Source organism: Sciurus carolinensis, chromosome 12 (assembly GCF_902686445.1).
Source record: "Sciurus carolinensis chromosome 12, mSciCar1.2, whole genome shotgun sequence".
NCBI classification, from domain to species: Eukaryota; Metazoa; Chordata; class Mammalia; order Rodentia; family Sciuridae; genus Sciurus; species Sciurus carolinensis.
The window spans coordinates 45,514,213-45,540,348 of record NC_062224.1 but is presented as its reverse complement, the minus strand read 5'-3'; the positions used below and the strand labels follow the sequence as shown (position 1 = coordinate 45,540,348).

Below are 26,136 nucleotides of genomic sequence, written 5' to 3'. Positions count from 1 at the left end.
ATGACTATAATTATAAGTTATAATTATGTACATATTATATATAATTATGTACATATTCTCTTGGTTACTGTTTTAGTCAGGGTTCTCTAGAGAGACAGAATCACCAGGAAATATGATTACAGAAAGGGAATTTATTAGATTGGTTTATACTTCCAGAAGCTGGATAGTCCACGATGGCCATCTGCAGGCTGGAGAGCTGGAGGAACAAGTAGCTGCTCAGTCCAAGAGGCTTCAGTCTCAGAACAAGAGGGATGGAGGGTGCTGCTTTAGTCTGAGACTGAAGGCTTCTGGAAACTCCCTGGAGAATCACTGGCAGAGTCCACTTGGAAGAGTGAAGAAATGAGCATCTGATATCTTCAGGCAATCATAGCAGTAAAAAGAATCAAACTTGCATCCACTGCTGCTTCCTTATCTTCCATCTTTTATTCCATCCAAGCCACCATCCTATTGGACAGTGCAGCCCATGCTTAGAGCCCATGCTTAGAGCCCATGCAAACTTCAGTTTGCTTTCCCACATGTCGTTCATTCCTAGACACACCCTCATTGACACACCCAGAAGCCCCTTAACCTTTAGCATCTCTTAATCTGATCAAGTTGACAATTCAAATTAACCATCATAGTTACTTTCCTCTAGAGAACCCTAATACACATGGAATATACTTTGGAAAACACTTTGTCACTGACCTAACCAATCTTTCCAGTTTTAAGGCGACTATTGGCCTGGACTGACCTGGAACTTGGGGTATCTCCCTGATTATCTGAAAAGGCTCAAATGTTTGGAGATATGCAGGTAAGAACTTAAATATATCATTTGTGAAGTGTAGAACACAATGGAATCTCAGCAGCTATTCTGATGAGTTCCCTACCACCACTACCTTACATTTGGATTGCTTACCTAGAGGGAAGGTTCAGGAATCCATGACATCCAGAAGGGAGAGGGTCAAGTTCCTCTTTTTATCTGCAGTGTCCCCCTCTAACCAGAGGTAAACAAACCTACTGATTTCCTTAAATTGGGGGCCCTTGTGAGTGAAGAACCTTATGTGTGAACACCAGCTGGGTCTCACCACCCAGAGCAGCACTACTGGGAATTACCTGCCATGAACTTCAAGGTACTCAACATCGTCACTGGGAGGGCCATTTATGGAGGGGGCAGTTGGAACAATAAAATGAGACTGAAGAAACTCCACTGAGGGTTACATAACTTCTGCATTCAGAGGAAGAAAATTTGGAGAGGGGAGCCTCATTTCCAACAATTGAAAAAAACTATTATGTATGTAGCAACTGTACTTTGAAGACTGCCCCAGTAACCAGCTATTCACCAACCATATAGAAGCTTCCTTTGGAATGCTCTAACACCCAACCTAGTCTCATTACCTCTCTCAGATTCACAATCTCCCCCTTCTGATTAAAGCACTTGGTCTTCTTGCTTTCTTGCTTCTATTTTCTCTTTTTTTCTTTCCCTTTTTTTTTTTTTTTTTTTTTTTGCCTGCCTCTTGGACTCACTGCTAAATTAATCTTCCAAAAACATTATTCATCTTCCAAAAACATTCTCATCATGTCCACTTCTCTCCTCAAAACCTTTGAATGCCAATTTGAGCATGATCCCCAATTGCCCTTTCTGCCTTATTCACACAGTCCTGCTATAAAGACCCCTGATCCAGCCCAAATTACCACTTCCCAAATTGTATGTAACTCTGAGTATGTTCCCATTCATGTGCTTCTGTCACTTCCAGCTGTTCAACCCCAGGGCTTCAAAGTCCCCAACATACTGTTTTCTGATCCCAACAAAAGAACTTGGAGGACTCAATGGAGGTACAGACATTTTATTGCTGTGCCTTCCTTGCAGGGACAATATGGAGGGCTGCACTGTGCCTACAAGCAGGGGGCGTATAGAGAATAGGTTGCGTGCCCACCGCTCAGGTGGATTTCTTCAGATGTTTTATAAGTACATTCCTTTACTTTCCCACCAAGGTCACTCTGCTTTGATCCTCACCTAGAAACTGGTGACAAGGGAAGTGGTCAGCTCTCCCTTTCCATTTCCTTCATTATCACATTTTTTAAAGTTCTCCATATTTCACAACCTGAAAAAACAAGTTTTCCTAGGCACTGACCAGCGTGTATTCCAACAACATCAGTCTCAAATGTCCTAAAAGAATGTGATGGCAGCAGGAATGATGAAGTAAGTTCCCCTGAAAATCATCTCCTCCCGAAAAGCAATGAGAACACTGAAAATTTTATCAGAATCGATTTTTTTCACACTCCACTAAGACTGACGATTATTGAAAAGACTTACAATAACAAGTTCTAGAGCAGATGTGGAGAAAGGAAACCTTCCCACTGTTGGTGGAAATGTAAGTTAGTGCATTCCTTATGGAAAACAGTATGAAGGTTTCTCAAAAAATAAAAAATACAGCTACCATATGATCTAGCAGTCCTACTACTAAGTATATGTCCAAAGGAAATGAATCAGTATATCAAAGAGGCATGCACTTCTGTGTTTATTGCAGTACTATTCACAATAACCAAGAAATGGAAACAACCAAAGTGAATGGATAAAGAAACTGTGGTACATATATATCATGAAATACTATTCACCCATAAAACATGAAATCCTGTCATCTGCAGCAACAAGGATGGAAGTGGAGGTCATTATGTTAAGTGAAATAAGCCAAGCACAGAAAGACAAGTACCATATGTTCTCACTCATATGTGAAATCTAAAAAAGTTGATCTCATAGAAACTGAGAGTAGAATGGTGGTTATCAGAAGTTAGGAATAGTAGGGGGAAGGAATGGGGAAAGGTTGATCAATAAGTACTAAGTTAGTTAGTTAGGAATGAGAAGTTCACACAATAGAGTGACTATAGCTAATGTACTGTATATTTCAAAAAGTTATAAGACAGGATTTTGAATGTTTCAACCATAAAAGATAAATGTTGAACATTAAAGAATGTATATATGTATCAAAACATCACATGGTGCCTCACAAATATGTACAAGTTTTGTGGTTTTAATCTATCATTTAAAAAACATTTAATGTCAATTAAAATAAAGGATCAATATACCTCTACTTTGTAAAAGCTATATATGCTAAACCCAAAGCCAATATCTCTAAATGGAGAAAAATTGAAAGCATTTCCTCTAAAAACTGGAACAAGACAAGGACACCCTCTTTCACTACTGCTATTCAACATCATTCTTGAAACTCTAGCCAGAGTAATTAGACAAAAGAGAAGAATTAAAGGGATACAAATATTGTATCCATCAGTATTTGCCAATGACATGATTCTATATTTAGAAGATCCAAAAAATTCCATCAGAATACTTTTAGAACTAATAAATAAATTCAGCAAAGTAGCAAGATATAAAATCAACACCCATAAATCATTCCTATACATAAGTGATGAATCAACTGAAAGAGAAATAAGGACAACTACCCCATTCACAATAGACTCAAAAAAATATACTTGGGAATAAATCTAACAAAGAAGTTAAAGGCCTCTACAACACTAAAGAAGAACACTAAAGAAGGAAACTGAAGAAGACCTTAGAAGATGGAAAGACCTACCATGCTCCTGGATAGGCAGAACTAATATTTTCAAAATGGCCATACTACCAAAAGAGTTATACAGATTTAATGCAATTCCTATTAAAAATCCCAATGAGGGCTGGGGAGATAGCTCAGCTGGTAGAGTGCTTGCCTTACAAGCACAAGGCCCTGAGTTCGATCCCCAGTACCGCAAAAAAAAAAAAAAATCCCAATGACATTCTTCATAGAACTAGAAAAAGCAATCATGAAATAAATTTGGAAAAATAAAAGACACACAATAGCCAAAGCAATCCTTAGGAAGAAGAGTGAAGCAGTAGTAATCACAAAACAAGACCTTAAACTATACTACAGAGCTGTAGCAACAAAAACAGCATGGTATTGGCACCAAAACAGACATGTAGACCAACAGTACGAAATAGAAGACACAGAGACAAACCCACATAGAAACAGTTATCTAATACTAGATAAAGGTGCCAAATACATTCACTGGAGAAAAGATAGCCTATTCAACAAATGGTGCTGGGACTATTGGAAATCCACATGTGACAAAATGAAATTAAACCCCTATCTCCCACCCTGCATGAAACTCAACTCAAAGTAGATCAAAGACTTGGGCACTAGACCCTGTGTCTAACAGAAGAAAAAGTTGGCCCAAATCTTCACCACGTCTGCTTAATATCTAACTTCCTTAACAAGACTCCTAAAGCACAAGAAGTAAAATCAAGAATCTATAAAAGGGATGAATTCAAAATAAAAAGCTTCTTCTCAGCAAAGTTAACAATCAATAATGTGAAGGGAGAGCCTACGGAATGGGAAAAAACTTGTACCACACACACCTCAGATAGAGCATCAATCTTCAGGATATGTAAAGAACTCAAAAAGCTTAATACCAAAACCCACAAATAACCCAATCAATAAATGGCCTAAGGAACTGAACAGGCAAGTCACAAAAGAAATACAATTGATCAACAAATATATGAAAAAATGATCAACATCTCTAGCAATTAGAGAAATGCAAATCAAAACTACGATTTCAGAGCTGGGGATATAGCTCAGTTGGTAGAGTTCTTGCCTCGCAAGCAGGAGGCCCTGGGTTCAATCCCTAGCACCGCAAAAAAAAAAAAAAAAAAAAAACTACAATTTCATCTCACTTCAGTCAGAATGGCAATTATCAAGAATACAAGCAACAATAAATGTTGGTAAGAATGTGGGGGAAAAGGTACACTCATACATTGCTGGTGGGTCTGCAAATTGGTGCAACCATTATGGAGAGCAGTATGGAGATTCCTCAGAAAAATTGGAATGGAACCACCATTTGACCCACTTATCCCACTCCTTGGTTTATACCCAAAAGACTTAAAATCAGCATACTACAGTGACACAGCCACATCAATGTTCATAGCAGCTCAACTCAAAATAACTAAACTAAGGAATCAACATAGATGCTCTTCAATAGATGAATGGATAAAGAAAATGTGGTATATATCACAATGGAATATTACTCAACCTTAAAGAAAATATTTTCACAATGCAAATTATGGCATTTGCCTGTAGTTGGATGGAGCTGGAGAATATCATGCTAAGTGAAATAAGCCAATCCCCCAAAACCATAAACCAAATGTTTTCTCTGATATGAGACTGCTAATTTACAATAAGGGAGAGGGGGCTAGGGAAGAATATTTACTTTGGATTAGACAGAGGCAGGAGAGAAGAGGGGAATGGGGGTAGGAACACTAGTAGAATGAATCTGACATTATTGCCCTATGTACATATATGACTACATGACCTGTGTGAGTCTGCATCATGTACAACCAGAAGAATGAGAAATTATATTCCATTTATGTATGATGTGTCAAAATGCATTCCACTGTCATATATAACTAATTAGAACAAATTAAAATTTTTTTAAAAATCAATTTTTTTTGAAACTTGGAAAACTAACCAAAGGCTTACAGTAATTGAGGAGAAAAAAAAAAAGTAGAAATAAAAAGTAGAATCTTGGTTAAGAACTGTGCACTTTGTGGTGTCTTGACCTGCTTTATTCTCAGCCTCCTCTTCCCAGCGTCTTGACAACATCAGCTTGTGATCTTCGTGAAGCAGAAGTGTGGAAGTCTCTGGAGGTTACCAACAGAGTTGCATCCACCAAAGTTCCATTTTCTGACCTACCGGGTGGCACTCTGGAAGACCCCACTTGGAAGACTTATTTTTACCTGACCTGAAAAAGAGCCTGCCCAATGCAGTCATTTCCCATTTGTTCAGCAAAAACAATCAGCAATAATTGTTCAACATCACAACTGTCGAGGCAGCAGATAACAATGAAGGCAAATGAATAGAAAACCAAAATACTTCAGAGGAAAAGCTAGGGCCTAAAATGTCCATATGGAGCTCTGAAGAGATCTAATATATTCTTTGGAATCTATAAGGCCATGGACACAATAGGCCTGTGCACATGCTCAGAATCGGCTTGAGAAGTCTGTGAGCTGTCACCTCTGGCTGACCTTGAGACTCTGCACAAGCACCAAGTGAAGGCTAAGGCAGAAATGATAACTTGCCCCAGCTAACACAAGACCTCTTGGCAAGAACTGGAAATTTTATTGATTTAGGCATTTGAAAATATCTATGTTCAGGAATGAATATCCAGAAAAGATATCCGATTTTAAAATGGGAAAATTATCTGAATAGACATAGTCTAAAATTGATGCATTAGATTGTGCAGACCAGTTTTCCACAGTGACAGAAGAAACAGTAGCTGAAAATTAGTTACCTCTCCAGTTTTCTCTCCCCTGTCTGGTTTTCTGAATCAATAACTCACTGGAGTACATGGATATTTGAGCGGGAAGATGAATTAAAACTAACTTACTTTTATGTCAAAATGAACCCCACTATTATGTATAATTATAATGTATTAATAAAAACATTAAAAAACCCAGACTCTCCACGTTGCATTCAAACCAAGAGCAAGTCCTCTGTTTTTCTTTCGTAAAAATATTTCAATGAATATTTATAAAAAGAAAATATCTGCCCAGAAATAGAAGTCGTAAAGGAGCCCTAATTGGAAATTTGGAACTGAAAAATAACACAATGACCAAAACTTTTAAAGCATAGCAGATGAGCTCAGGACCAGAATGAAGAGAACAAAGGAAAGGGAAGATAGAATTGAACAATGAAATAATAGAAATAATCCAGTCTGAACAACAGAGAGAATTTACTAAAAATAGAACAAAACAAAACCCAACAAAGAAAAACCCCCCAAAGAGAGCCTCAGGGACCCATGTAGCGATAGTAAAAATCTAGCATTCATGCCGTCAGAGGGAGAGTAAAGGGGGGCGTGGAAAAGCACTAGAAAAAATAAATTGGAAATTTCCTAAATTTAGCAAAAGGCATATAGATCCAAGAAGCTAAAAAATAAAAAAAAAAATTCCAAATAATATGAACTCGAAGAAATCTGCACTAAGCATATCAGTCAACTACTAAAAACCAAAGACAAAAAATAAATAAATAAAATCTTGAAAATGGTAAGAAAACCAATATCTTATTATAGGGGGAAAACAATTCAAATGGCAACATATTTCTCATCAGAAACCATGAACACAAGAAGGAAGTGGCACAGCATTTTCGAGGTACTCAAAGAAACAACTGTCAGCACAGGATTCTAATATCCTGTAAAAACAGCCCTTACTTAAAGAGGAGAGCAAGACATTTTCAGATGAAGAAAAACAAAGAACTCATGCCCAGCAGACCTACCCTAAGATAAATAGCAAAAGGAAATTCTTGAATAGAAAAAAAAAAAAAAAAAGGATTCTTGGAATAGTGGAAGGAAGGAAGAACAATGGAAAGAGAATAAGGTATTCACAACAGGTTTATTTTCTTGAGTTTTCTGAACTATGTTTGGTTGAAACAAAAATTATAACATCATTTACATGGTTCTAAATGAAAACTCTTTTATTATAAACAAGAGTGGGTGAGAAATTTGAAGAGAGGTGGTTTCTACAATTTACTCAAATGGGTAGAATACCAATGCCAATAGAATATGATAAATTATGTATGTATAATATAATACCTAGAGCAACCATGAAAAAAATCTATACAGAGATCTGCTCAAAAACACCATAAAAATCAAAATGAAATTTAAAAAAATATTCGAGTAAGTTAGGAAAACAAAAACAGAGAAACAAGAACAGAGGGAACAAACAAACATTGTGGGTTTGTAAGTCAGTGGAACTATTATTTTAAACATTCTAGCAGTTTCATTCTTGTAACGATATAACCAAATTAGCACTGGGACAAATTGTTCCTTTTTCCTGAAAAAGAAAATCACTACTTTATGTTAATGGTTGTCAAATAGGAACTTGTTGGAAAACCTGAATGTAGTGAAGTAATGTGAAAAAAACTAAGAAATAAAGGTTTCTCTTTGGTCAAGTGAGTGGAGTGGATATATTTATACAGGACAGGGTTGTTTTCTTTGGGGGATGTTTCTTCAGGATTCAACCACACTGTCTGGGTATGATCTGCTGTTCCCAGGGCCCCAAGAACATTCTTCAGGCAGCTGTTTCCAAGAAAGGTGGCATTGAATCAAAGGAGTGTGGGAAGGCACGCAAGCCTGTTCCCCTCGCTGGGAAGGAGAGACAGAGCAGGAAGCCTGCATTGGACTGGTGTTACCTGGGGTGTGGAAGAGTCCAGAGTGTCCTGGCACTGAAACGGTGCACTCTGTGGGGCATGGTGGCTAAGAAGGAGGGCTTTGCTGCCAAACTGCCTGAGTTCAAATGTCAACCTCAACTCCCCCTTATAGGCTCATGGAAGGGTTACCTAACATGCCTATGCCTCAGTTCCCCCAACTGCTAAATGTGATCATTCAGAGAAGTAATATTCATGAAGCACTTGAATGGTACCTGGCACCTAGTAAGTTTTTAAGTTTTATAGTTTTATCATCATTCCAATGGATAGCGACTGTTGTGCTGGAGGACAAAGAACAAGAATACAATTTCGTGTGTGACCTGGGAAGATGCCAATTTATGAACAAAACATGACAGAGAGTGAAGGGGATGTTTCTTCCTCCATATGAGACCTCCTGCTTTCCTAGACAATAAAGCACAGAGACAACCACCTGGAAGTTTCCAATGGTGGGGACACATTTTCTCTGGCTACATAGATGTGACCAGGGCTATAGAGAAGGAAGGGTTTGAGAAAGTGGCCCTGAGGCCAGGTTTGGGTTTGTGGGCTCTCCAAGCAGCTACTTCTAATGGAAGGGATGAGTTGTTCCATTTCTGAGTCAGTCAGTTTTTTGTCACTGTAACTAAATATCTGTGATAAACAACTTATAAAAAGGAAAGGTTCCTCAGTGTGTGTTTGATATGTCAAAAAACATTCTATTGTCATGTATAACTAAAATGAACAAATAAAAAAATTTTAGTTTATTTGGGTTCACATACTTGGAGGTTTCACTCCATCGTCACTTGGCCCTGCTCTTTGGGTCTGTGACCACATGTCCATCATGGTGGGAACATGTGATTAGATTTATTAGGAATTACTAGAGAGAATGACAGCAGGTCAGATGGAATCCCCTTTAGTCTAGTGGAACTTCTACAATGGATACCTGTAGTTTCTGCCTATTCCACAGCTATCCATTCCCTCTTCTCTGGTGACAGTCCTCAGATTTTCCTCTGGGAATCCGACCTTCCCACAATCTCAGTCCTTGTATTCTAGTTAATGATAAGACTTCTGGAGAGATAGGGGCAAGATTTGGTCTTAAAAAGAGATGTAAGGAAGACCTGGACAATGTACCTGCATGGGATATCTGAACTGCTGGAGTCATCCTGCTAGCAGATGGAAGAGTTAAAAGGAATTTCTCAATAGTTACAAAGAAGAACAATGGAAGGAACCTGGGACCTTGATCTCACTGACTTGTTGAATTAACAAACACTATAGTCACTCTGCCTAGGAACTTTAGGTGGAATAAAAATTTGCCTTATTATTTAGTTAGGTTTTCCCCAACTAATACAGTAAGATAACTAATCCCCCACACCTTTCGTGTTAAGCCAGTTTGATTTGGAATTTTATCAGGAATGGTTAAGAGGGATAATGGAGAAGAGAAAATCCAACTGGTTGGCAAAAGCTGAAGTATAAGGAAATCAGTCCAATGCCCAGGCAGAAGGTTCTGGCTTTGCCTGACCAGTATGTTAGAGTGTGTTAGGGGACCTACTAAATTTACTGCTTGGCCTAAGATGGTCAGAGCTGCACATTTGAATGTGAATATACAGAAAATACACCACTGTGCACATTATACCATACTTGAAATGGTACAATAGCACTTTAAAGTGGATCACGATGTTAATGATTTATGTTATTAATCATAAAGGAAACACTAAAATAACAAGCCAAAGAATTGTAGCTAAGAAGCCAATTAAGGGAATAAAAGGGAATTATTTTAAAAATTTAATTAATCCAGAGCAAAGAAGAAAGAGAAGAAAAAGGGAGCAAGGAACATACAGGACAAATAGCAAAGAAATAGCAAGATGGTAGACTGAAACCTAACCATGTTTAAATCACATTAAATGTAAATTATTAAAGGCTGGGTGTATAACTCAGTGGTAAAGTGCTTGCCTAGCATGCACAAGGCCCTGGGTTCAATCCCCAGCACCACAAAAGAACAGCATAAAAATAAAAAAATAAGTGATCTAAAGTCCTCAATTACAGGACAGATTGTTAGACTAGCAGGAAAAAGCAAAATTCAATTATATGCAGCCTATAAGAAGTTAAAAGATATACAAGCAGGTTAAAAGAAAGGGAATGAAAAAAAAAAAAATACCACCATAACCATTAATTAAAAGTAAGCTAGAAAGAATATGTAAACATCAGGCAAAGTAGATTAGAGAACAGACAATATTTCTAGGGATAATAAATGCATTTCATAACAATAAAGGGATCAATTAATCAAGAGAACACACAATCATAAACATTTATGAACCAATTAACAAATCATCAAAATACATGGAGCAAAAACTTATTGAAGTGCAAAAAGAAATATACAAGTCTATAATTATAGTAAAATAATTGATTTAAAAAAAAACATGGGCAGAAAATCAGCAAGGATATAGAAGACTTGGATAATCAATCAACTTGACCTGAGTGACATCTATAGAACACTCAAAAACAACAGAATACACATCGTTTTCAAGTACAAATAATAGGCTTACTGAGGAACACCATAATCTGGTCCATAAATTAAACCTCAACACATTTAAAGGGAATCAAATCATACCAAGTATGTTCCCTGACCATAGTGAAAAGTAAATTACAAATCAATAACAGAACTATATTTGAAAAATCTCCAAATAATTGTAGGCAATAACACATTTCTAAGTAACAAAAGAATCAAAGAAATTGATTATCACAGTAGACACAGAAAAAGTGTTTGACAAAATACATTTGTTCCCGATTTTTTAAAAAAATCAGCCAACTAGGAATAAAAGTGAAATTTCTCAACCTGATAAGAGGTATCTACAGAAAATCTACCACTAACATCATCATTAGTATAAAGACTACATCCTTTCCCTCTCCTAATATTAGAAATAAAACAAAGATTTCTGTTCTTACCATCTTTATTCAACGTTGTACTGGACTGGAGGTTCCCACCAGGGAAAGTAGGAAAGGATATGAAATAAATGACATTGGAAAGGGAGAAGAAAAGCTACAACCATCTGTGATCAACATGCTCAACTGATTGGATGAGTTTAGTAAGGCTTCAGGACAAAATTTCAGTTAGCACCACAACGGTGCTCAGGACTCTTACTCTTAAGCTGTGTGTTAGTCACAGCTTCCAAAGCATGAGATGGCTACCTTGTGTGGGTCAGAGTGATGCAAGATTTGTTCAAGCTCCCCTTTGGGATTTCAAGGACCTCTGACTTCACTTTCTGCAAAGGGTATCTGTGTCTGTGTTCCTATTAGCACAAAACCAACTTTATTTCTATTTAAAATAGCATCAAAAATATGAAGTAGGAATCAAGCTGATGAAATAGGTATAAGACATACACACTGGAAATTACAAAAAATTACTGACAGAAATTTGAGAAATACGCATTATGAGTCAGAAGACACACTATTACTAAAATGTCACTTCTCCCCAAATGATGTATTTATAGAGTTAACACAATTCCTACCAAAATCCCAATAGTTTTTATGTAGAAATTGGCAGCTAATTGTAAAGTTCATATGAAAATACAAAGAACTGAGAAAAGTCAAACCTTGAAAAATAACCAAGTTGGAGAACAAATACTACCTAATTTCAAGACTTATTACAAAGGTACTCTAGTCAAGTCAGAGACATAATAAAACCAGAAGAGATGAACATTAGTACAACAGAATAGAGAATTTAGAAATAGATTCATACATACAAGGACAATCGATTTTTGACAAAGGTGCAAATGTGATTCAGTGGAGAATGTACAGTCTTTACAACAAACATTACTGAAATGATTAGATATTCATATGTGAACAATGAACTTCAAGAATTTCTTATTTGGTGGGAAAGGTAGCCTACCAAGAGAGGGTATAGAAGATACACACACACACACACACACACACACACACACACGCACACAGAAAACAAACACATCCTATACTCCCTTTATGCATATCTTCCATCTGTCTGTTCCTAAGTTGTAGCCCTTATAATAAAACTGCTAAATAGGACAAGAAGGACCAAACCCAGAACATGAAGCCTGCAAAGACCACACCCACAGGGAATGGGACCTTCTAGAAGTGGGAGGACATGGTGGTGCTTCTGGAGAGGAGCAGAGATATGGATGCCATGTAACACACAAGAGGCTGCCTGAGCCCGTCACCCTGAGATGGGACCCACCTTCTCAGTCCGCCATCTCATAGTGGGAATTGTTACTGGCCTGGTTTTCCTTGGAGCTGTGGCTACTGTTAAGAAGTGAAGGTAGAAGAATTTGGGTAGAAAACGAGGGAGCTATGCCTGGGCTGCATGTAGTGACAGTGCTCAGGGCTCCAGTGTTGCTCACGGCTTCCAAAGCTTGAGATGGTTGCCTTGTGTGGGATAGGGTGATGCCCCACTTTGTGACTTCAAGAACTCCTGACTTCACTTTCTGCAGAGGGCATCTGAATGTGTCTGTGTTGCTATTGGTATATTGCAAAAATGTGAGAAAGGTAACCTACCTTCGACCCACCAAGACCCTCAACTGATCTGTGTCCCCTCCCTCACCCATTGGCATTTCTGTTCCAGTAGAGGCGAAGCTGGGATGTCTCCATCCCCAACTTCACTTCTTCTTGTTTTGAGCTTCAACTTCTTACTTCCTTATTGAATATAAGAATCTGGGTATGAATATGTTTTTCGTTTTTTGTTCTTGGCTTTTTTTTTTTTTTTTTCAAATTCTTGTCATGAGGGGTTGAGTTAATTAAAGGAGAAGAAGAGTCTTAAAATTTGAGAGTGGAAACAAATGAAATCCTTGAGAACCTTCCAGAAGAGTAAAAGTACTTTGATCCATACCTTGCACCATGTACAAAAATTAACTCAAGAAGAAAAAGAAACCCAGAATAGCTAAAGCAATCCTCAGCAGAAAGAGTGAAGCAGGGGGTATTGCAATACCAGATCTTCAACTCTACTACAAAGCAATAGTAACAAAAACGGCATGGTATTGGTACCAAAATAGAAAGGTAGATCAATGGTACAGACTAGAGGACACGGACACAAACCCAAATAAATACAATTTTTTCATACTAGACAAAGGGGCCAAAAATATGCAATGGAGAAAAGATAGCCTCTTCAACAAATGGTGCTGGGAGAATTGGAAATCCATATGCAACAGAATGAAACTAAACCCATATCTCTCACCATGCACGAAACTAAACTCAAAATGGATTAAGGACCTCGGAATCAGACCAGAGACTTTGCATCTTATCGAAGAAAAAGTAGGTCCAGGTCTTTAACATGTTGGCTTAGGACCAGACTTCCTCAACAGGACTCCCATAGCACAAGAAATAAGGCAAGAATCAATAACTGGGATAGATTCAAACTAAAAAGCTTTCTCTCAGCAAAGGAAACTATCAGCAATGCAAAGAAAGAGCCTACAGAGTGGGAGAAAATCTTTGCCAATCATACTTCAGATAGAGCACTAATCTCCAGAATCTGTAAAGAACTCAAAAAACTCTACACCAAGAATGCAAATAATCCAATCGACAAATGGGCTAAGGAAATGAATAGACACTTCACAGAAGAAGATCTACAAGCAATCAACAAACATATGGAAAAATGTTCAACATCTCTAGTAATAAGAGAAATGCAAATCAAAACCACCCTAAGATTCCATCTCACCCCAATTAGAATGGCGATTATCAAGAATACAAGCAACAACAGGTGTTGGCGAGGATGTGGGGAGAAAGGTACACTCATACATTGCTGGTGGGGCTGCAAATTAGTGCAGCCACTCTGGAAAGCAGTGTGGAGATTCCTTAGAAAACTTGGAATGGAACCACCCAGTTATCCCACTCCTTGGCCTATACCCAAAGGACTTAAAATCAGCATACTACAGAGATACAGCCACATCAATGTTCATAGCTGCTCAATTCACAATAGCCAGATTGTGGAACCAACCTAGATGTCCTTCAATTGATGAATGGATAAAGAAACTGTGATATATATATATATATATATATATATATATATATATATATATAATGGAATATTACTCAGCCATAAAGAATGATAAAATTATGGCATTTGCAGGCAAATGGATGAAATTGGAGAATATCAGGCTAAGTGAGATAAGCCCATCTCAAAAAACCAAAGGACAAATGATATCGCTGATAAGTGGATGATGACACATAATGGGGGGTGGGAGGGGTTAGTGTTAGGGTTAGAGTTAGGGTTAGGGAGGGGGGCAAGAATGGAGGAAGGAAGGACTGTATAGAGGGAAAAGAGGGGTGGGGGGGTGGGGGGAAGGGAAAAAATAACAGAATGAATCAAACAACATTACCCTATGTAAATTTATGATTACACAAATGGTATGCCTTTATGCCATGTACGAACAGAGAAACAACATGTATCCCATTTGTTTACAATAAAAAAAAAATTAACTCAAAATGAATCACAAACCCACAGCCTAAAACTATAAAGCTTCTAGAAGAAAACAGAGAGAAAATCTTCATTACTTTAGGCAAAGCAAAGATTTCTTAAAGATGACACTAAAATATGATCCATAAGAGAAAAAGGATAAATTAAACTTTATTAAAATTAAAAATTTCTACTCCTCAAGACTCTTTAAGCCAATAAAAAGTCAAGCCACATATTGTGAGAAAATATTTGGGAAGCCTGTATTTGATGAAGGATGTATCCTGAATATATAAAACACAAAACACAATATATTTTTAAATGGGCAAAAGAATTGAATAATCAGTTAATGAAAGAGGACATATGAATGGCAAATAAGCATATGAGGATGCTCACCATCATTATTAATAAAGGAAATGCAAATTAAAGCCACCAGATACCGCTGCACACCTATTTGAATGACTAACATGAAATTAAAAAGACTGACCATAAAAATATTGATGAGGATAAATAAGAACTGAAATTTTCATACACTGGTGATGGGAATAGAAAACCCATCAAACCACTTTCAAAAACACTTTGGAAACTGATTAGAAAGCTAACCATGTGCTGCCGTATGATCCAGTCATTCTCCTCCTAGGAGGGGGAGTAGATAAGAACGCTTCTTCCACACAAAGACTCCTCCAGGTATGTTTCATCACAGCTTTATTTGTAAGAGTCAAACCCTGGAAATTTGGGGGATCATTCTGCATCAAGCATGGTGGACAGTACTTGGGAGTGACTCTCTTCATTGAATGTCAGTGTCTTTCTCCTCCACTAAGCTGCTTCTTGCTCCTCAGAGAGAAGAGGTGAACAGAGGTTGGATTAGGAAGAGGGAGTCATGGAGTTTGATTTCCATTTTAACTGTAGCTGGTTTTCTACTGAGTCATGTGAAATCAAACACAGTTCACCACAGAATACTCCCTTCCAAAAACCAGCCTGTCTAATCTACATGAGAAAAGTGCACTCTTCCTATTAACATGAAAACCCCATTTTTTTTTTTTTTTTTTTTTTTTTTTTTGCAAAATAGCCATGCTTTCCTTGCCATGCTAAGGGTTCATGTGCCCCTCTCTGCTTCACTTTTATTACCTTACAAAACTTCCTCATATTATAACTATGAATAATGTCTGTCAATCTTGCTTTTCTCTATTGTCCAGCTTCTCCCATGACCACAGTGGGGGTTAGGACAGGCAGATGTGGCTTTGGGGCAGAGGTTTGCAAAGAGATGTTTCAATTCACCCTTTACAACTACAATCTTATAATTCTGACTGAATCCCAGCACAACACATTTCAGCTGTATGACCTTGGGCAAGTTTCTTAACTACTCGGGGCTTCAGTTTCTCCATCCATAAAGTGGATTTAATAACGTTGGCCTTGTAAAGGGTTATAAATAATCTGTACATAACTCCTTCCTTAGGAACTAGAGTTCATTTAGTGATAGATACTATCATTATTATTAATAGCTTTACATTGATGTATGTACCACACAAATGCATATATTTACATTGCAAATCAACACCTTAAATGAATACATAGCAGCAATCATATTTTTTCCAATTAATTTGCTGTGCCAGAGAGGTAATAAAACAAATGAAATCAGCATATTTTTTTTCCTCAATGTGCCTGACATAAATTAGGGCATCTAAGTAAGTTTCTTTCTAAGGCTGCAAATACTCCTGTCCCAGCCCCCATGGGCAAGCCGGGCCAGATGGAGAGGGTAGTGTATAAATTCTCTGCTGCTCTGCCCTCGTGCCCTTCTCTGAGAGGAGCCTGCTCCGGGTGTTTGCTCTTGAGTTGTGTGATTATGACTTCAACCTTGCAGAACCTTGACACGGAGCAAAGGGTCCCGAGTTTTCATCAGGCACTGCCAGTGGGTCTTTTCCATCTGACATATTAATTCCTGCCTCTTCCTGTAAAGATAATTCATGCTCCTTGGCAGTATTGTGTAATGCACAATGCCAGGTGCCAGGAGTCTCCTGCAAACTTCAGCAGAGCTGCATTGTAATGTGCCACCAGATTAATCCAGCCATCTAAAATGCATTTTAAAAAGCCAAAGGTCTTTCCCATGAACAACCTGGTGAGTATTTGAGCTTCATTATAATTTCCCTCTAATGGAGTTTGGAGAAATGAAATGGGATTTATTAGCTAGATTTATAAGACTATCTCCTGAGAAAACAGGGATGAAGAGAGGTCGAATTAGCAGACAAGGTGCATTGGTTAGCTACCTAGCCCAGGAGAAAGAGTGATCCACAGTTTGCAAAGACAAAAAACATCCTACTCAACAATCACTTTTCCTGTGTTCTCAACAGAGGGCCGGCCTGCTGTGCTGTCTGCTGACTCCTTTCCAAGATGTGGATTCATGATCCACCAAAGAGACCGTCATGTCAGTGCCAGGTGCAGCATGCACAAAAACACCCCATTGGTGTTTGGAAAGTGGAAACCCCTCCAAATACATTCAATGGCAGATGCACCTTCAACAAGGAGGGCATCCAGTATGAGAAAATGGCTAGCCAAGGTTCCAGAAGGAGCAGGGAGCATTTCCCTCTACATGGAGTTGAGGGAGAACTTGCTGCCTGGGGAGAAATGGGCTTGGTGAGGCATGAACATAGGGCTCGGTATGACCAAAGGACATCACACAGATGCTGGGCACCCTGGGAAGGAGGAGTGGCAGGAGCTGCTGGGCCTGCGGCAAGGGCTGTTTTCCGCTTGTAAGCCATCTGCCTCTGCACTGCACTTACATTACCAAGGACTCAGAGCAGAAATCTAGCCCGTGAACACTCGTGACAGTCATATTCTTGTTGAGAACTGTACTAGTTTCCTAGGGCTTCTATAACAGGGTACCGTAGACTGGGTGGCTCAAACAATAGAAACTTCTTTTCTCATGGGCCTGGAGGCTGAAAGTTCAGAACCAAGCTTTGGATTCCCCTGAGACCTCTCTCCTTGCCTTGAAGATAACCAGCTTCTCACTGTGTCCTCACAGGGTTTTCCTCTGTGCCCATGCACCCAACACGGTGACCTCTGAGAACAGACTGGAAGCAGTGAATGTCATAAGAGAAGTGTCTCTTCCCCTTATTATAGGGACACCAGTCATGGAATTAGGCCCCTCCCAATTACCTCATTTTTTAAAACTTAATTATCACTTTAAGATCCTATCTCCAAATACAGTCATGACTATCGTTTGAATATTGAATGTCCCCCAAAGATCCATATATTGGCTTAGTCCCCAGGAGTGGTACTACCAGAAGGTAGTGGAAACTTTAAGGTGTGAGGCCTAGTGGGAGATCTTTAGATATTTCAGGGCATGTCCTTAAAGGGGACTGTGAGACCCTGGGCTCTTCCTCTTTCTCTTCTGCTTCCAGACCACCAGGAAAGCAATTTTGTTGCACCACACGCTCCTTGCCTTTGCCATCTGGCATGCCCACTAGAGGCCCAAAGCAATGATCTGACCAAACTTAAACTGCAACCTTCAAAACCATGGGCCAAAATAAACCTTTTCTTTGATAAGTTAATTATTTCAGGTATTTTGTTATTATGAGGGGAAAGTTGACTGATACAGTTACATTCTGAGGTACGGAAGATTAAGACTTCAACACATGAGTTTAAGGGATGACCCGATTTAGCTCATGATGGAAATTGTTAGAATTTTTATGATTCTAACACTAATGCAAAACCACAGTAGTTATTGTTTACTGGGCACTTACTGGGCTTCACCTACACCTAAGCTCCAAAACCCACCTATCAGCCAGGAGCAGTGGCACACAACTGCAATCCCAGTGACTCCGGAGGCAGAGGCAGGAGGATTCCAAGTTCACAGCCAGCCTCCGCATTTAGCAAGACCCTGCCTCAAAATGAAAAACAAAAATGTAGCTCAGTGGTAAAGCACCTCTGACTTCAACTTCTAACACACACACACACACACAAAATCTACCTATGATATGAGGTCCATAGTATTATTGATCACAATTTTGGAAGTGAGACACAATGTGGCTAAGCAACTTAGTGACAGGATTGAACCCAGACTCAGTGCTGCCAAACCCAGCTCTGCCGGAGCTTGCACTTCTGATTGCTGTATCATTCTGCCTTTTCTCTTGTGTTTATTACAGAAAAATGTGCAAACAATAAGAAAGAAAAAAAGAAAATAAGTCACTAGCAAACCCACCCCTCTAGGCTTTTTAAAATACATTTGGATCATGCTTTAAATTTTGTTTTCCTGTCCTGTTCTCCTTCTTAACACTGGCTAGCATCTTAGACACTGCTTTGCTGGTGGCAGGGCTAAAGGAGAGCTACGAGGGTTTGATAACTGCTGAGTGTAAAAAGCACATTCCTTAGCAATATGTGCAGAATGCACCCAATTTAAAACAAAACAATTATTACTAGAAAGCTCATGGTAGCTCTTCAGCCAGTGAAACAAATTTTCCTCCTATATCAGCTATAGTATTTCCTATATTTTTCAAATGTGCAATAATGAGCATGTAGACACAATGACCTCCGAGAGCAGAATGAAAACAATAAATGTCATAAGAGAAAAATGAGACTGTGCCACTCAGCACCACGGGACTAGTTCACTGATCAAGTCTCAATTCTGAGGGATTTCTCCATCTGCAGTGGGGAAGGAAAAGAGAGGCAGCAGACACAGTCTGTGAGGAAATCTATTGCAAACAACATCCTGAGTGAGAAAAGGACAAAAGAGCCACCACCCTAAATAAGCAGCCCAACGTGGCCATTCAAATAGTAAAATGACGCAGAGGGCTGGAAACAAAGTTCCAGCTTTCAGTCAGAGCTTCCTGAGCCAGTGAAAACAGCAAGCCCTGGAAGAGGAAGCCTGCCTGCCCTGTGTCCCCAGCGACCCTGTGACTGCCCCTATGCCAAGACCCCTGAGGACGCAGAGAGCTCCATTCTTCTCACCACAGGTGGGGTTAGCTCCCTCCCCAGGTGTCCCTGCAGAACCAGATGGTCAGCTCCCTCCCCAACCCCACCAGTAGCCTAGGGGGGCCACTCCTGGCTTTTCTTACAAAAAGCAAGGTTGCACTTGGATGGGACCCACTGCAGACCTGGGTCGCCAAGGTTGGGCATGTGTCCCACCTTGGGCCACCTGCTTCCTCCCAGGCTGCACAGCCGGGAGCCAGCAAGGCGGACACAATGGGCTGGACCCACGTCAGATTCTTAGGGGAAGAAAATTATTCTTTGTGGACAGAGAGATCAGGACAGGATATCTATAACTGTTTAAAGAAAAGCCCTGTCTGCGAACCCCCTCCCTCCCCAAGCACTTCCGAAATGTCGCGCAACACGCCCCGGCTCTTTAAATATCCAAACCCAGAATAAACGTGCGCACAGCATTTCCCCCAGCAACGGGGTCCACGAGGCTGCCAGCTGAGTCACAGAGTCTCAAAATGTGAGAGCTGGGGAGGGCCTTGGAGCTCAACAGGTTCAGGCTAAGAGTAGAAAGCTCGGTCGAGTGCTGCGGCTCCGCGCAGGCGCCTCACCCCGCGCGGCAGGTCTCTGCTGAGCCTCTCACCTCTCCCAGGGGCTCCCTGGAAACCTTATCCATTGCACCATCCTGCCTAGAGCCAACTGGTGCTTTTAAATGAGATGCTGAGTCAAGAGAGGTTGTTTCTGGCATAGCTGGGGTTAAAATCTGGCTTCTAGATTCTTCACTTCCGGCTCTTTCCCTGGACCATCCTTGACTTTCTGGACCTGGTGATTCTCTGTCATGGGGCTGTCCTGCTCTGAGTTGGAAGCTGTCAAATGCGCCTTAAGATTCCTCTAAATCGGCTTGGACAGGCATTTCCTTTTAAGAGTTTTGGACCTCGCCTTGCTGGACTATATCCATGGTTCGATTTTGGTTTGGGTTTTCTTATTTATTTATTTATTTATTTACCTATCTATTTATTCGGAAGAGCTTCTACCAGACCTCAAGATGTGAAACAGATACGAGCAGAGTTGATTTGGTTGGAGTGGGCACAAGGACCTAAAGCTCCCTCACCCAAGACTTCCTTTACCGCCCCCCCACCACACCCACATGTCCCAAGTGGGATTCAGGACACTAAACAGTGATTCACAATGCACCGGACCAGTTAGTATCTCTCAGACTTGCACATATCTGACAATCCCTGATTCTCTGTTACATGAATCTATATAATGGAGGAAACTGCTCTAGGTTTCTACCCTATCCTCCACCAAACTCTGCCCCAAACAGTAACAAATAAGAACAAGAATGAGAAGCGACCTGATAGATGTACTGAATTCAAATGCACCTGGAGATGATCAGTGAAATGTGCAGCACAAGACAACCCAGATCATTGGTTCTTTCATTCATTCAACAAAAAATTAGCCGAGTGCTTCCTATTGCTATACTTCAGATCTTCAGTGTTCCCTAAGGATCACTGTGATAAAGGTTGGTCCCCAGCATGGCACTATTTAAGAGGTGTGGTGGGGGGCTTTTGGTCATTGGAGGCATGCCTCTGAAGGGGATTGTGGGACCCCTGCTCCTTCCTCCTCCTCTTTTGCATCCCAGTCACGAGGCAAGCTGTTTTGCTCTACCATACAATTTTGCCATGATATGCTACCTTGCCCAAAGCAATGCAGCCAGCCTATCATGGTCTGAAACCTCCAAAACTGTGAGCCAATATAAACGTTTTGTCTTTGTAAGTTAATTATCTCAGGTATTTGTTATAGTAACTGAAAGCTAGCACACTATGTGTCAGCCCCAGTAATAGACACAAATGATTATAGGCAGAAAAGCAATCCATGATCTGTATCCTTCAGGAAAATATATGAGAAAATCTGACATATAAGTACAAAAAAATTCTAAACACTTCATATATGTGTGTGTGAGTATATGTATGTGTGTGTGTGTACACACTTATATATGTATATATATTTTTATTTTATTTTATTTTATTTTGAGATTCAAGATCAAGGGACCTCACCCTCTTCAAGCAAAGGGGACACTCAAAGGATGAAGTGACATTTGAAGAATAGTGTGATTTCAACAGGTGGAGCCAGGAGAAAGGGGAACTTCTGAATGAGGAAACAATGTGTTCAAAGGTCCTTGGATCACACAGGCTGGGCCCTGTACAAACTGTATGACTCCAGGAAGCACATTAACATAGACTATGACGTGACACATGGAATTGGCCATGTGTCAGCTCCACTACGCCACACAGGCGTGTTCAGGAGTGTGAGTTTGTCCAGGCTGTGGGAGGGATCCGTCGGAAGCAGCCGAGACAGAACAAGTGCGGAGGAAGGCTGGTCCCAGAACTCTGAGGGCCTGGAACCCCATGAAAGGCTACTGTGATTCCACAGGACACACAGTGGGCAGTTGCTAAGGGTTTCCGAGCAGGTAAATGACAACAGAGTAAAGCTTTGGGAAGCTGGGTCCACCTAGCAATGGCGTAAGGCAGGGTGTGATGGGAGAAGGCTGGAAGGCCACTGTGGCTAGAGGCACTGGACCTGGAAAAGGAGAGATGGATGCAAAAGGTTGACATATTGAGGGCAGATCAGCTGGGCTTGCGTTATGACCAGCTTTAGAAGACGAGAGAGGAACGGTCAGAGGGGACAGCCGGCCTGGTTTTCGTACACTCAGGGAAGACTGCAGGGGCTCTTGAGGCTGGGGTGGGCATCTGAGAAGCATGATGTAGGCCCAGCAGGCTTGAGACTTTGGAGAGAGAGTCAGTTCAAACCACCAGCTCCACCCCTAAGCCCATCTTCCCTATATCCCTGCACACATGTGCAAAAACCTTCTCTCAGTGTTGGTGGTAAGACAGTCTGACTTCGGAGGAGTATCAATTCCGGTAATGCCCACATTATTTCTTCCATCTGATTTTCTTTCTTTCTTCCTCCTCTCGTCCCCAGGGAACACAGGGCTCACATGTGAGAGAAATCCGAAAATGAGACTTCCTTGTGGCAAATATGGGCCACAATTAGAGGAGCAAGAAAGGGGAATTCCCCCTGGCCCCATATTTTCCAGTTGAGCTGTGCTTGTCAGGGTAAACAGCACCAAAAATAATCACAGTTGCTTGCCACTTGGAATATTATTATCTGAACAGTTGGTGGATATGAACTGTTTTTAAAACAGCTATCAAAACAAACCCAGGGAGAACATCTGCAGGGCCCCAGGCCTGTGAGTCGGCTGAGGAAGGAAACCAGGAAGCCGTCAGCTTCTCCATTAGGTGTCCACCCAGGCAAGGGGATGTCCCAACAATTGCCAGGGTGAGGTGGCCCCCGGGTGGGAGGAGGCAGAACCTGAGCGAAGAAAGGGTCTGGCAAGTAAAGCAAACTCTGGGCAAAATACAGAAATACAACTTAGAAAAACAATGAGGCTCGGGTCAGGCGGGACCTGGGGCCAGCAAGGGGAGAGGCCTGGGCACCCTCATTCCACTGCAGTTACTTGAGGGCCAGGTCAATCTGGAGTGAAAATATCAGATGTTATTTATAGGTCGAAATCTATGTTATTTATTACAACGTTTATAAAAATACATTGTAGGCGGCTTTTCCTTCGTTGCCTTTCCAACCGGGTGTAGAGAGGTTTTGGGTGTTTAACTTCTCTGCTTTGTTTATCTTGTTTTCATTTTCGCAAGATTTAACTAATGAGGGCAAGGATAACAAATGTTTATTATTTAAAAACTTGGATGAGGCCAGGCTGAGGCACCGGAACTTCCTGGAGGGTCAAAGCAGCAGAACTGGGTGGTGGGAGCCCATGGGGAAGCTGTGCCCCCCACAGCCCCAGCCCTCCTTTCCTTCTTGTTGACCTGGGGCAGGGAACAGCTTTCAAAACAAAATTCTTCAGTCTTCCAGGGGGCTTTGTTTGTGGTCTTAGTGTGTGGTGACTTTCTTAAAAGTAGAGAAAGGGATTCCAGAGGCAGAATCTCTTCCCTCTCCTGGTCCCCAAAATAAATCTTACAGATCTTCCCCTCCTTCTCTCTCCTTGGGTCTCCCCGGCATGTAGGATGTTCATTTAAGAATTCATTGTACCTCAGTGATTTAAGAATAAGGGAGCAGGTTTGAAGTTTGGCGTGGCAAGTTCAATAAAGGAGGCATTAGGTGATCTCTGCAGACCCCCTTGACCAGAGATCTTACACTGCATCTTTGATCAGTTTAATTAGCAATAAATGTGATCCTTTGATCCTGAAAACAAAACAACTAATTGTCCATGAACTAGAGTTCCCACTGCAGAATGGAGTAACTGAGGCAGAGATTGGAAATCTTCAGGGGACCTGTAATCCTAGATTCAACCCAGGCCTGGGGTTCCTGGAACCATTTTCCTACTTTTCCTGTAGCTGGTGACCCAGCAGAGGAACCTGAGTATCCCACCTGGCTTGTGTGAGCCACATGCTCTGTCTCCCCTCTCTCAGCAACAGGAAGTCTTGACTTTGGGGTTCCCGTGGTCCTGGCAAGGACAGGTAGTCCTTCGGCCAAAACTGAGGAAATGGTTGCAGAGAGCACAGAGGTTGGACTGCATCCTGAGGCTCTGGGAGGTGGGAGGGGCCAGCAGAGATTTCCGCTCTGAGAACTTCGTTGTATAGGGCCTCACTTGCCAAGTACAGTGAAAATCCTATCTTTCAGTCAGATTCTCTAGATGAATCTTGAGAAGACCAGAGTGTCCCCACAGAAGCTTCTTTTTTTTTTTTTTTTTTTTTTTTTTTTTTTCTTTCTTTTTCCATCAATGGGGATGGAAGCCAGGGCCCTCTAAGTAGCTGGGATTACAAGAATGGACCACTGTACCCAGGTAGGTGTACCCACTAAAAGCTACTCCTTTAAAAAAAACAACACAGGTCTGCCCAACTTGTGCCCAAGTTCTGCACTTCTTTTTTTTTGCGGTGCTGGGGATTGAACCCAGGGCCTTGTGCTTTTGAGGCAAGCACTCTACCAACTGAGCTATATCCCCAGCCCAGTTCTGTACTTCTTGATGTGTGTAACTGTATTAAGTCTTCGTATTAAGACTTTCTTTTAAACAGTTGAGTTTTACAGATTATTAAGGAATGATTTTAATGTGAAACTGAGGATAAAGTTTTGAATAGATCAGTCAATTGAGACTATGTCTTTCTTTTTTCCAGTGCTGGGTTTGGAACACAGGGCTTGCTTGTACTACCACTGAGCTACACCCCAGCCAAGATAGAATCTTTAAAAGAAAGAAAAGAAAGCATCTTTAAGGAGAGACAGTGGAAGTAAGGAGATAAGAGTGTTTGAGTGACAGAAGTCTGTGTCTGTGCCAAGGATACAGGTGGAAAAGAGGAAGCAAATGGGAGAGATGGATTGGGTAAAAATAAAGTGGATTGCTTGACTAATCACTAGGTGGGTGTAGAGAAACAAGTTAAAAAGCTAAAATGGAAGGGCAAGTTTTCATCATTTAAAGAAAGTTAGGTAAGACAAAGACTCACGGGGTACATGCTTGTAATCACAGCAACTCAGGAGACTCAGGCAGGAAGGTCTCAAGTTTGAGTCCAGGCACAGCAACTTAACAAGCCCCTGTATCAAAACAAAAAGCTAAAATGCAAGGAGTGAGGTTCAGTGGTAGAGTGCTCATGGGTTCAATACCCGTACCTAAAAAAAAAAAAGGAAAGAAAAGTCCAGGAGGAGTTACCTTAAGGAGGGATGGGGGTCTCTCCATGGTGGGGCCAGAGATTGAGGTGGATGGAAGTGCCTCTACTTCCAAAGAGGAACCTCAGAGATATGGCAGTTTTGTTTTGAGGAGAGGAGAGGAAAGAGTCCAGATGTCCCTAAGTCGGGAGTAGAGGTGCTCAGGTCTCAGTGGAAAAGGGAGACACAGATGAAAACTGAGTCCTGCACTGGTTGGTGCAGAAGAAAATCTTTGCCAGGAAATCCTCAGGATATGGTGTGGAGGTACTGCCATCCTCAAGCAAGCCAGGCATTAGAGGCCAGACCTCAGGGCTCTACATAGCACTTCATGAGGAGTGCGGTCCTGGAGACTGGGATTTCTTTTTTTTTTTTTTTTCTCTCTTTTTTTTTTTTTTTTTTTTTTGGCACTGGGGAATAGAACCCAGGGTCTTGTGCTTGCAAGGCAAGTACTCTACCAACTGAGCTATCTCCCCAGCCCCGTGACTGGGATTTCTTGAGAGAAGGAAATTCAAGCCTAAATAACTTTCGTAATGGGGCAGACACTTCACAGAAGAAGATATACATTTCTCTAGTAATTAGAGAAATGCAAATCAAAACCACCCAAAGATGTCATCTCACTCCAATTAGAATGGCTATTATCAAGAATACAGGCAATAATAGGTGTTAGCAAATGGAATATTACTCAGCCATAAAGAATAAAATTACGGCATTTGTAGGTAAATTGATGGAGTTGGAGAATATCATGCTAAGTGAAATAAATCAATCCCAAAACCAAAGGCTGAATGTTTTCTCTGATAAGTGGATGCTGATACATAAGGGGGACTGGGGGCAGGAGGGTAAGAGAATAATGGAGGAACTTTGGACTGTGTAGAGGGAAATGAGGGGAGAGGAGGGGTGGGTAGGAAA

General features: G+C 40.7%; 1 non-coding gene across 1 annotated transcript; it reads right to left on the bottom strand.

Annotated features, from left to right (window-relative positions):
* Nucleotides 1–24,465: 24,465 nt before the first annotated feature.
* Trnal-caa (transfer RNA leucine (anticodon CAA)) lies at nucleotides 24,466–24,539 on the bottom strand. Its single transcript has one exon. It is a non-coding gene; the product is annotated as a tRNA-Leu (tRNA).
* Between the last annotated feature and the right edge of the window lie 1,597 nt (nucleotides 24,540–26,136).